The sequence below is a fragment of the Nycticebus coucang genome, chromosome 1, assembly GCF_027406575.1.
Source record: "Nycticebus coucang isolate mNycCou1 chromosome 1, mNycCou1.pri, whole genome shotgun sequence".
NCBI lineage: Eukaryota > Metazoa > Chordata > Mammalia > Primates > Lorisidae > Nycticebus > Nycticebus coucang.
The window spans coordinates 92709210-92722264 of NC_069780.1; the positions used below are offsets into that span (position 1 = coordinate 92709210).

The 13055-nt window shown below is 40.0% G+C and overlaps 1 pseudogene; it reads right to left on the minus strand.

The window, feature by feature from the left end:
• Positions 1–993: 993 nt before the first annotated feature.
• On the minus strand, positions 994–12753 carry LOC128590663 (glyceraldehyde-3-phosphate dehydrogenase-like; annotated as a pseudogene).
• Positions 12754–13055: the final 302 nt, after the last annotated feature.

Below are 13055 nucleotides of genomic sequence, written 5' to 3' on the forward strand. Positions count from 1 at the left end.
AGCAAAGAGACAACCTACACAATGGGAAAGGATATTTGCATATTTTCAATCAGACAAAAGCTTGATAACTAGGATCTATAGTGAACTCAAATTAATCCACATGAAAAAAGCCAACAATCCCATAGATCAATGGGCAAGAGACATGAATAGAACCTTCTCTAAAGATAACAGACGAATGGCTAACAAACATGAAAAAATGCTCATCATCTCTATGTATTAGAGAAATGCAAATCAAAACAACCCTGAGATACCATCTAACCCCAGCGAGAATGGCCCACATCACAAAATCTCAAAACTGCAGATGCTGGCGTGGATGTGGAGAGAAGGAAACACTTTTACACTGCTGGTGGGACTGCAAACTAGTACAACCTTTCTGGAAAGAAGTATGGAGAAACCTCAAAGCACTCAAGCTAGACCTCCCATTTGATCCTGCAATCCCATTACTGGGCATTTACCCAGAAGGAAAAAAATCCTTTTATCATAAGGACACTTGTACTAGACTGTTTATTGCAGCTCAATTTACAATTGCCAAAATGTAGAAACAGCCTAAATGCCCACCAACCCAGGAATGGATTAACAAGCTGTGGTATATGTATACCATGGAATACTATTCAGCCATTAAAAAAAAATGGAGACTTTACATTCTTCGTATTAACCTGGATAGAAGTGGAAGACATCATTCTTAGTAAAGCATCACAAGAATGGAGAAGTATGAATCCTATGTACTCAATTTTGATATGAGGACAATTAATGACAATTAAGGCCATGGGGTGTGAGGAAAAGCAGAAAGTGGGAGGGAGGGGGTGGAGCCCTGGTGTGTGTCACAGTTTATGGGGCAAGACATGATTGCAAGAGGGACTTTACCTAACAATTACAATCAATGTAACCTGGCTTATTGTACCTCAATGAATCCCCAACAATTAAAAATTAATTAATTAATTAATTAATTCATTATATATATATTTTTTTTTAATTCAGGGAACTTTATTGATGTTACATGACAAAGTGGGGCATAACACACTGTTCTCTAGTGTGTGTGGAAACTGTCGAGGGGAGATTCTCAGTGAGGTGGGGGACTGAGTAGGTATGGGCACCCCAGCAGCTAAAGGCCTTTCTCTTCCTCTTGTGCTCTGGCTGGGGCTTGTGGTCCGGAGATTCTTTCTCCTTTGAGGCCATTTGGGCCATAAGATCCACTACCCTGTTGCTGTAGCCAAATTCACTATCATACCAGGCAATGAATTTGACAGAGTGGTCATTGAGGGCATTGCCAGCCACAGCATCAAAGGTGGAAGAATGGGTTTCACCGTTGAAGTCAGAGGAGATGACCTGGTGCTCGGTGTAACCCAGGATGCCCTTGAGGAAGCCCTCTGATGTCTGCTTCACCACTTTATTTGGCAGCCTTCTCTAGATGGCAAGTGAGATCCACGACCAACACATTGGCAGTGGGGACCTGGAAGGCCATGCCAGTAAGCTTCCCATTCAGCTCAGGGATGACCTTGCCCACAGCCTTGGCTGTGCCATTTGAGGCAGGGATGATGTTCTGGAGAGCCCCACAACCATCACGCCACAACTTCCCAGAGGGGCCATCCACAGTCTTACAGGCGGCAGTGATGGCATGGACTGTGGTCATGAGTCCCTCCATGATGCCGAAGTTGTCATGATGACCTTAGCCAAGGGGGCTAAGCAGTTGGTGGTGCAGGAGGCATTGCTGACAATGCAGAGGCTGTTTTTGTACTTCTCATGGTTCACACCTATCACAAACATGGGGGCATCAGCAGAAGGGACAGAGATGATGACCCTTTTGGCACCCCCCTGTAGGTGAGCCCCAGCCTTCTCCATGGTGGTGAAGACACCAGTGGACTCCACAACATACTCTGCACCTGCCTCACCCCAATTAATTTTGGTATGATCTCACTCCTGGAAGATGGTTATGGGATTTCCATTGATGACAACCTTCCCATTCTCAGCCTTGACTGTACCATGGAATTTGCTATGGGTGGAATCATACTGGAACATGTAGACCATGTAGTTGAGGTCAATGAAGGAGTCATTGATGGCAACAAATGTCCACTTTGCCAGAGTTAAAAGCAGCCCTGGTGACCAGATGCCCAATACAACCAAAGCTGTTTATTCTGACCTTCACTTTCACTATGGTGCCTCCGATGCATCTGGCACTGCACTAGAAGAAGCAGCTGTCAGATGAACAGGAGGACCAGAACACCAAATTATATCTATTTTTAAAACTCCACTGAAGAATATGTCAGTATAGAACAGGGGTGTCCAACTTGCAACCTACAAGCTACATGCAGATTATTTGAGACCTGTTTTGCTTACATGTGGTGTCAAATGTCGTGAAAATTATGCATGGACCTTTTTTTTGCTCATCAGCTTTCCTTAGTATTTTTGTATTTATCATGTGGCCCAAACAACTCTTATTCTTCCAAAGTGCAGCAGAAAAGAAAAAAGGTTGGACATTCCTGGTGGGGATTTTTTGCCACATTCAAAAAATGTGCAAATCTAATCTTAACCACTCTATGCCACCTTCAAAAACAGGTAAATCTAATTTTAACCAATTTCTTCCAGAGAACAGAAAATATAAAGGACCCCTTGCATCAGTTATGATAATGATAGGGTATTGTAACACAGGGTCAATGCTAATTTAGTGGCCTAAAGAAGATAGAGGTTTATTTTTCTGTTACCTAACAATCCAGTTAGTATTCCAGATCACAAGGTGGTCACTATTCAGGACCCAGTTTTCCTCACTCGTGTTTCTCTTATATCCTCCAGGGTTTGCTTGTTTGTTTCTATATTTTGGTCTGCTTGATTAAAACTACATTGTAGAAATACCTCTGGATCATAGGAAATAGAGAGCTGATGAAGGATGGATGCCTCAACATTTTAAATTTATTATTTGAAAATTATGCATTTCACATTCCATTGGTATAAACTGAGCAAGTAGTAAATACCTAACTTCAGGGCTATCACTATACCATGTCAGTGTGTTTGGACAGGTATCAATTTTCCTCTGTTGAAAGCATGCAAGTAGAGGATGAATGGTCACCTGTTAGGCACACTTGAAGGGAATTCCTACATCAGAATGGAGATTTCTCATATTCAATCTCAGAGACCTACATGCTACAAGATTCTGAAAAGGCAAACAAAGGAAGAAAAACTGTATAAGAAAACAGATGCAATATAAGAAGGCTGACGAGCCACTCAATTCAAAATTCACCTGTGCCTGGAGTTGGTAAATTATTTCATACTGGCTATATGATTGCAGCTTGAGGAATAATAATTCAATTCTCATTGGCCTGAAACACATGAGTTTGAATTAATTTATCACTCAAGGGCAATTTTTATATTTTTACATGACAACCATTATGATATCCCCTAATTGGTAATTAGATAGAAAAGGAAAAGAACTCAAATTTTATATGTGATATTTTACTTAATCTTTCTCCAATCACCTTTTCATAGATAAAAACAGAATTAAAGAAGTTAAACCAATTATTGGAGGTCACATATGTTCCTATGTTCCCATTTACTTGGTTTGAACATTGATTTCTAATAGCCCAGTTATTTTTAGGGTTTAGAATCACCACATCACATTGGAAAACAAAAGTACCAATTCAATCTAGATGTAGTTTCATATGTTTAAAATAAGTAAAATTGTACACAAAGATTAACATATGCAATTGTATTAGAAATAAATGTCTGAAAATTAATAATTGTTAAATATTGTAAGGGTCAAAACTAGCCTGACAGTTGTATAAATTATTAAAAGTTGTGCATCTCTTAAAAAGGCATAAATCAGAACATCAAAACTTTTTACTTCTTCAAGTTAGAAAGGTCATATTTCTAGTTTTTTATTCCCCTAATAGAATAAATTGAGTTAATTCCCTCATTTTTAATTAAATTTTAGCTCACTGATAGCCCATTACTGACAAAATAGGTATAATTTATTGTTTTACAGGGATGAATAAAATATGCAAGTTTGTCTTCAATGTTAATATATTCTATTTAGTATTTTGGTATTATCTCATTTTTCAGTAATAATTCTCACAGACATTTAGAGCCTAATTCACCAAGAAACTCAGCTGTGAGGGGAAATGTCATCTTCCCTGTCTACCTTAAGTGATGAACATATTATCCTATTTTTTAAACATTTCATGATAGTCCAGGAACATTTCAGTTCATTTCAAAAATAAAGGGCATTTAATTAAGATCCCCAAATCATTTCAAAAATGGTCCACAAGTGGTAATGTCTTCCTGTCTCCTGAAAATTCCTTTTCCTTCTTAATGAGACTTCAAAAAACTTTGTTTTATACATATAATTTTTAAAGTCACAGTGCTGTAAAATAGAACTAGTAGAACTAAGACGATTACTACCACTTCCTAATTCTAGCAAAAAGACAATGGCGCGTGTATAAGATGGCATTTATGAGGTGTAAAGAATGAAAATGGAAGAACCGAATAATTCCATGTTTCTGTATCATGACAACTTTTTTTTCTTTTTTTTTTTTTTTTTTGTAGAGACAGAGTCTCACTTTATGGCCCTCGGTAGAGTGCCGTGGCCTCACACAGCTCACAGCAACCTCCAATTCCTGGGCTTAAGCGATTCTCTTGCCTCAACCTCCCGAGCAGCTGGGACTACAGGCGCCTGCCACAGTGCCCGGCTATTTTTTGGTTGCAATTTGGCTGGGGCCGGGTTTGAACCCACCACCCTCGGTATATGGGGCCGGCGCCTTACCGACTGAGCCACAGGCGCTGCCCCTCATGACAACTTTTGAAAGCAGGATAGATGATTTTATCAACTTGAACTAAAGATACTGTTAAGAGAAACAAAAATCCTTCAAGTACCTCATCTTAAAAAGTGTACCATCATGGATGGCATATCATACCACAGAATAATAGTTTCTGAGCATGGTTTGCCTTATGCATAAGGGAGCCATTGTATGTGCAAACTAGATGATAAAGTATTGATCATGGCATGGTTAGCACAAATGACATTTCCCCTACATGGCAGCAATGATCATTTTTTCATGTCAATTCTATCCTCAAACACTCCAATGTGTTTCCATCTTAGTAGAATAAAATCTAAAATTCTTCCTTGGGCCTGCAAAGATTGATCATTATCTGGCCCCCATGACTTCTCCGACTTCTTCTGCTTCCACTGTCACAGCTTCTTCATTTCCAGCCACATGAGTTTCCTTGCTGCTCCTCACTCGTGCCAAGTACTCTCCTTCTTTGAGGCCATGATGGAACTGTTACCTCTACAGAGAACACTGAGGGGGAAATAGCTTTGCTTTATCCATTGCTTATTTCAGGTCTTAGTTCAAATCCACTCAATCATATCTCTTACCCTCCTTTCCTTTTCTCCGTGATAGACATAGAACACAGATAATCAATTCTTTTTTTGCTTGCATTCCTCCACTAAAATGTAAATTTTTTGAGAGTACACATGATATAATATATAGACAATAAGCTGATAACAGAATGAATACATAAAATTTCATGGAAAAAAGTTAGCATATTTCCAGAGAAGATTTTACAGATTGAAGGTTTCTTTACTTTCTTTTTTTTTTTTATTTTTATTTTTTTTAATTTACTTATTTTTATTGTTATATCATACCTGTGTACAATAGTGCAATCAAGGGGTACAAGGTGCTGGTGTCATATATAATCTGAAATATTCTCATCAAAATGTTCAATGTAGCCTTCATGGTATTTTCTTAGTTACTGTATGTAGGCATTTGTATTCTGTATTTAGTAAGTTTCGCCTGTACCCATTCTAAGATGCACCATAGGTGTGACCCCATCCATAACCCTCCGTCTACCATAACCTCCCCCCTCCATTCCCCTTCCTCGGCCCTTTCCCCATAGTCTTGTGCTATAGTTGGGTTGTAAACATCATATGAAAGCTATAATTTAGCTTCATAGTAGAGTTAAGTACATTGGATACTTTTTCTTCCATTCCTGAGATACTTTGCTAAGAAGAATATGTTCTAGCTCCATCCATGTAAACATGAAAGAGGTAAAGTCTCCATCTTTATTTAAGGCTGCATAATATTCCATGGTATACATGTACCACAATTTGCTAGTCCATTAGTGGTTCGATGGGCACTTAGGCTTCTTCCATGACTTAGAAATTATGAATTGGGCTGCAATAAACATTCTGGTACAGATGTCTTAGTTATATTGTGATTTTTGGTCTTCGGGGTATAAACCTAGTAAAGGAATTATAGGATCGAATGGGGCCAGGTCTATTTTAGGTCTCTAAGTATTCTCCAAACATCCTTCCAGAAGGAACATATTAGTGTGCATTCCCACCAGCAGTGTAGAAGAGTGTCCTTTTCTCCACATCCACGCCAACATCTCTGCTTTTGGGATTTGGTTATGTGGGCTACTCTTGCTGGGGTAAGGAGATATCTCAAAGTAGTTTTGATTTGCATTTCTCTGATGAATAAGAATGATGAGCTTTTTTGCATGTGCTTGTAGATCGTGCATCTGTCTTCTTTAGAGAAGTTTCTCTTCAAGTCCCTTGCCCACCCTGAGATGGGGTCACGTGTTCCTTTCTTGCTAATACATTTGAGTTCTCTGTGGATTCTGGTTATTAGACCTTTATCGGAGGTGTAACCTGCAAATATTTTCTCCCATTCTGAGTGCTGTCTGCTTGCTTTACTTACTATGTTCCTGGCTGTGCAGAAGTTTTTTAGTTTGATCAGGTCCCAATAGTGTATTTTTGATACTGCTTCAATTGCCTGGGAGTCCTCCTCATATTCACCCAGGCCAATTCCTTCAAGAGTTTTCCCTGAACTTTCTTCTAATATTTTTATACTTTCATGTCTTAAGTTTAAATCTTTTATCCAGTGAGAGTCTATTTTAGTTAATGGTGAAAGGTGTGGGTCCAGTTTCAATCTTCTACAGGTTTCCAGCCAGTTTACCCAGCACCATTTGTTAAATAGGGAATCTTTTCCCCACTGAAAGTTTTTAATTGGCCTGTCAAAGATCAAATAATAGTAAGTAGCTGGATTCATCTCTTGGTTCCCTATTCTGTTCCAGACATCTACTTCTCTATTTTTGTGCCAGTACCATGCTGTTTTGATCACTATCGATTTATAGTACGGTCTCAGGTCTGGTAGCGTGATTCCTCCTGCTTTGCTTTTATTGCTAAGTAATGTTTTGAATATTCGAGGTTTTTTCTGATTCCATATAAAATGAAGTATTATTTTTTCAAGATCTTTAAAGTATGACAATGGAGCTTTAATAGGAATTGCATTAAAATTATATATTGCTTTGGGTAGTACAGACATTTAACAACGTTGATTCTTCCCAGCCATGAGCATGGTATGTGTCTCCATTTGTTAACATCTTCAGCTATTTCTTTTCTTAAAGGTTCGTAGATCTCTTTGTAGAAATCTTTCACGTCCTGTGTTAGGTATACTCCCAAATATTTCATCTTCTTTGGCACTACTGTGAAAGGAATAGAGTCCTTGACTGTTTTCTTGGCTTGGTTATTGTTGGTGTATATAAAGGCTACAGATTTATGGGTGTTGATTTTGTAGCCTGAGACATTGCTGTATTCCTTGATCACTTCTAAAAGTTTTGTAGTAGAATCCCTACTGTTTTCCAGATATATGATCATATCATCTGCAAAGAGTGAAACTTTGATCTCTTCTGACCCTATGTGGATACCCTTGATTGCCTTTTCTTCCCTAATTGCAATGGCTAAAACTTCCATTACAATGTTAAAGAGCAATGGAGACAATGGGAAACCTTGCCTGGTTCCTGATCTAAGTGGAAATGCTTTCAATTTAACTCCATTCAATACGATATTGGCTGTGGGTTTGCTGTAGATGGCCTCTATCAGTTTAAGAAATGTCCCTTCTATACCAATTTTCTTAAGTGTTCTGATCATGAAGGGATGCTGGATATTCTTTCTTCATCAATTGAAAGAATCATATGGTCCTTATTTTTTAGTTTGTTTATGTGCTGAATTACATTTATAGATTTAACGTATGTTGAACCAGACTTCAGACCCTGGGATAAATCTGACTTGGTCATGGTGTATAACTTTTTTGATGTGTTGTTGGATTCTGTTGGTTGGGATCTTATTGAGTATTTTAGCATTAATATTCATTAGTGATATTGGTCTATAATTTTCTTTTCTTGTTGGGTCTTTCCTTGGTTTGGGGTTCAAGGTGATGTTTGATTCGTAGAATGTGTTGGGTAATAGTCCTTCTTTTTCTATATTTTGGAAGAGGTTTAGTAGTATAGGTACTAGTTCTTTAAATGTTTGGTAGAATTCTGACATAAAGCCATCTGGTCCTGGGCTTTTCTATTTAGGGAGATTTTGTATAGTTGATGCTATTTCAGAACTTGATATAGGCCTGTTCAACATTTCCGCTTCATTCTGGCTAAGTCTTTGTAGGTGGTGTACTTCCAGGTATTGGTCGATTTCTTTCAGATTTTCATATTTCTGAGAGTAGAGTTTCATGTAGTATTCATTAAGGATTTTTTGAATTTCTGAGGGGTCTGTTGTTGTTTCATCTTTACCATTTCTGATTGATGAAAGTAGAGACTTTACTCTTTTTTTCCTGGTTAGGTTGGCCAAAGGTTTATCTATTTTATTTATCTTTTCAAAAAACCAACTTTTGGATTTATTGATCTGTTGTATAATTCTGTTTTTTTTTTCTTTTTTTTTGTAGAGACAGAGTCTCACTTTACTGCCCATGGTAGAGTGCCGTGGTGGCACACAGCTCACAGCAACCTCCAGCTCTTGGGCTTACGTGATTCTCTTGCCTCAGCCTCCCGAGTAGCTGGGGACTACAGGTACCCGCCACAACGCCCAGCTATTTTTTTTGTTGCAGTTTGGCCGGGGCTGGGTTTGAACCTGCCACCCTCGGTATATGGGGCCGGCGCCCTACTCACTGAACCACAGGCACCGCCCGTATAATTCTTTTGTTTTCAATTTCATTTAGTTCTATTCTGATTTTGATTATTTCTTTTCTTCTGCTGGGTTTGGGGTTGGAGTGTTCTTTCTTCTTCAGTTGCTTGAGATGTCCCATTAAGTTATTAACTTCTTCTCTTTCTGTTTTCTTGAGGAAGGTTTGCAGTGCTATAAATTTTCCTCTTAGGACTGCCTTTACAGTATCCCAGAGGTTCTGGTAATTCATGTCTTGATTGTTGTTTTGTTCCTAAAATTTGGTGATTTCCTTCTTAATCTTGTCTATAACCCATCTATCCTTCAGCATAAGGTTGTTTAGCTTCCATGTTTTTGTATGGGTATGCAGGTTCCTGTTGTTATTGAGTTCAACTTTTATTCCATGATGGTCTGAGAAGATGCAAGGAATAATTTCTATTTTTTTTAATTTGCCGAGGTTAGATTTGTGGCCTAGGATGTGGTCAATTTTGGAGTATGTTCCATAGGCTGATGAGAAGTATATGTATTTGGTTTTTTTGGGATGAAATGTTCTGTAGATGTCTGTTAAGTCCAGATGTTGAATGGTTAAGTTTAAATCTAAAATTTCTTTGCTTAGCTTCTTTTTGGAGGATCTATCTAGCACTGCTAAAGGGGTATTAAAATCTCCCACTACTATGGAACTGTAGGAAATCCAGTTGTTCACGCCTGTTAGTTTCTCTTATAAATTGAGGAGCGTTCTGGTTGGGTGCATAAATATTAATAATTAAGATCTCATCATATTGAGTATTATCTTCAACAAATATGAAGTGTCCATCCTTATCATTCCTTATTTTGGTTGGTTTAAAGTCTATTGCTTCTGCAAACAGGATTGCAATGCCTGCTTTTTTCTGCTTTTCATTTGCCTGGAATATAGTTGACCATCCCTTCACCTTGAGTCTATATTTGTCTTTTAAGGTAAGATGCAATTCTTGTATGCAGGAGATATCTGGCTTGAGTTTCTGTATCCAGTCAGACAACCTATACCTCTTTAGAGGACAGTTTAAACCATTCACATTTTTGACAATATTGATAAGCCCTTCGAGAGTCTGGTGGACATTTTTAATCCTTTTGCGAATGTGGAAGTGGAATTTGATCAAAATTTTCTGGGTGGGTTTGTTTTGTGGTGGAGGATTACACTGGTCTTTATGGAGGACAGGTCTGAGAATACCCTGGACAGCTGGTTTAGTTATGGTAAATTTCTTCAACGTGTGAATTTCATTGAAGTATTCAATTTCTCCATCATAAATGAAACTCAGTTTAGCTGGATACAGGATTCTAGGTTGAAGGTTATTTTGCTTTAGGAGATTAAAAGTCGATGCCCATCCTCTTATAGCTTGAAAGGTTTCAGCAGAGAGATCTGCAGTTATTCTAATATTCTTCCCCTTGTAGGTAATGGTTTTTTTTCATCTGGCTGCTTTCAGAATTTTCTCCTTCATATTAACTTTAGTGAAATTGATTATGATGTGTCTGCGGGATGTCTTATTTGTGTTGAGTCATGCTGGAGTTCTGAAACTGTCTGCTATCTGACTTTCGGAATCACTTGGCATGTCTGGAAAGTTCTCCTTCATAATCTCATGGAGAAGAGACTCTGTGCCTTGTGAAGCCACTTTGTCACTTTTGGGGATCCCTATTAAACGAATATTGGTTTTCTTCAAATTGTTCTATAGCTCTCTGAGAGAGTGATCTGTTTTTGCCCTCCATTTCTCTTTCTCTTTGAGAGTTTGGGAGCATTCGAAATCTTTGTCTTCAATGTCAGAAATCCTTTCTTCTGCTTGCTCCATTCTGTTACTGAGGGATTCTACTGTGTTTCTCAGATCTTTGAGGGCTGCAACTTCTTGTCTCAATGTGTCAAAAGCTTTGGTCATTTGGTCTTTGAATTCATTGAATTCTTGAGATATCTTTTGGGTTACTGCTTCAAATTCTAATTCAATCTTATTTTCTATCCAGATTCTGAGTTTGATTTCTGACATCTCAGCTATTTTTTGTGCATGGGATCTTGTGCTGTGTCTGCCCCATTGATCCTTGGAGGAGTTGATCTTCTCCTATTATTCATATTGCCAGAGTTTTTCTGCTGATTTTGCCTCATGATTGTTCTTCACCATGGCCTCTGGCCATCCTCAGAGTTTTGGAGGCGTCTCTCCAAGATAGACCCCAGTGTGATCACTCTATTCTTGCTGGATATTTGTAGGGAGTGACCCTGTGTAGTTCCTCTGGGGCTGACCCAGCTAGGGAGTTCTGGTTGTGGAAGCAGCTCTGGCATGTGACACACTCGGATCCAGCAACAGGGCAGGAGGTGGTGCGCATGGTTCTGGCAGAGCCTAGCAGTCAGTGACTTTGGCACAGTGTGCCCAAGGCTTCAGCAGTCTCTTGACAGGAGGAGGGCTCTGCACAGAGGCAGGGAGGGCTTCAGAGTGCACGCGGCTACCAGTATCCCTGACCAGATAAGCGGGCCCGTGTGGAGGCAGGTAGGATAGAGGAGGGAGGACGTGGGGTTGTGCAGCTGCAGTTTTTGGTCAGGGCATGCAAAAGCACGTTGGGCACAGGTCGCAGGTCAGGGATCGCAGCCCAGGTCTTATGGAAGTCCAGGCATCGCCAACCCCAGGAGTTTGACATTGCTATGAGCTATGATGCCACAGCACTCTACCCAGGGCAATAGCCCAAGGCTCCAGTGTGCCAAAACTAGTCTCACTCTGCCCCTAAGTGTTAAGGCTAAGGCAGCTCAGTCCTTGCCTTTAGGCTGCTCAGTCACTATGGTACTAGCTCCCACCCGATCCTTGCTCTGGGACCCTGAGGGCGGAGCTTGCCAGGGCAGTTCTCTCAAAATGGCTCCCTGCAGCCCAGTTCAGCGGCTCAGTCTGGGACTCTAGACAATGCCCAAAGTTCTCCCCACTCCTTCTCAAGCTCTCCCCAAGGCAGTTCAACTGAGTGCCAAGTCCAAAAACACCAAAGCAGTTCACAGGTAAGGCCTTCCTTGTTTGCAGTCTCACTGTTGCTTGTACTTACGGTTGCTGGCGGGATTAGGTTAATTGAACACATGCAATCACTTGCCAGTTTTCCACTGTTTTTGTCCTCCTCTTGGGGTCCAGAAGTCTCTTGCTGACTCCCTGTATTTTCAAAGGGATGATTATAGGCAGATCCCACCAGCCAGAGATGCCTGGAGTCTTATCTTCCCACACTCACTGTGCCCAGTAGCAGGGAAGCTGTTACTCGGCTGCCATCTTGCTTCCCCCAGCCTAAAATGTAAACTTTTTAAGAACGAGTGCTTTTTTCTTCAAAGATATGCTCCCAGCACCTAAAAGAGTATCTAGCAAAAAGCAGCCACTCAATAAATACTGCTTTTGAACAAAGAAACTCAATAGCTAGTGCAGTGCACATTCTGAAGTGGCTGGTTGGAGAGCAGACTCTTAAAGACAGTTGCAGCATCAGCTTGGAGGCAATACCTTGCAGGGTTAGGGCAAGGCTCTGCAGAAGCTTGCACATATTCTGACTCAGCACCCAATGTGTGGTGCTCTTTCTCTGGAAACTACAGTCCAAAAATCTAGAGGTGCATATGGGAGCAACGCCAGTCTCCACTACACTGTGTCCCACTAGCAAAAGTTTTTCTTTTTATTCTCACAACTTTATTCTCTGCTGGCCTAAAAATCTGAACTCCAGAGTGGGGAATGTTCCCACCAGAAAACACAGCAACAATTCCAATGAACTAGAAATTAAGATGCCACCCGCCACTTTGAGCTCCTCCTGCCTCTGAATCAGCAGGTAAAAAGGAAGTTCCTGGACTTTACCTCTTTCATGTTTACATGGATGGAGCTGGAACATATTCTTCTTAGTAAAGTATCTCACAAATGGAAGAAAAAGTATCCAATGTACTCAGCCCTACTATGAAACTAATGTATGGCTTTCATATGAAAGCTATAACCCAGTTATACCCTAAGAATATGGGGAAAGGGGAGAGGGAGGGGAGGGGAGGGGGGAGGATGGGCAGAGGGAGAGTGATTGGTGGGATTACACCTGCGGTGCATCTTACAAGGGTACATGTGAAACTTAGTAAATGCAGAATATAAATGTCTTAACACAATAAAAAAAAAAAAAGGAA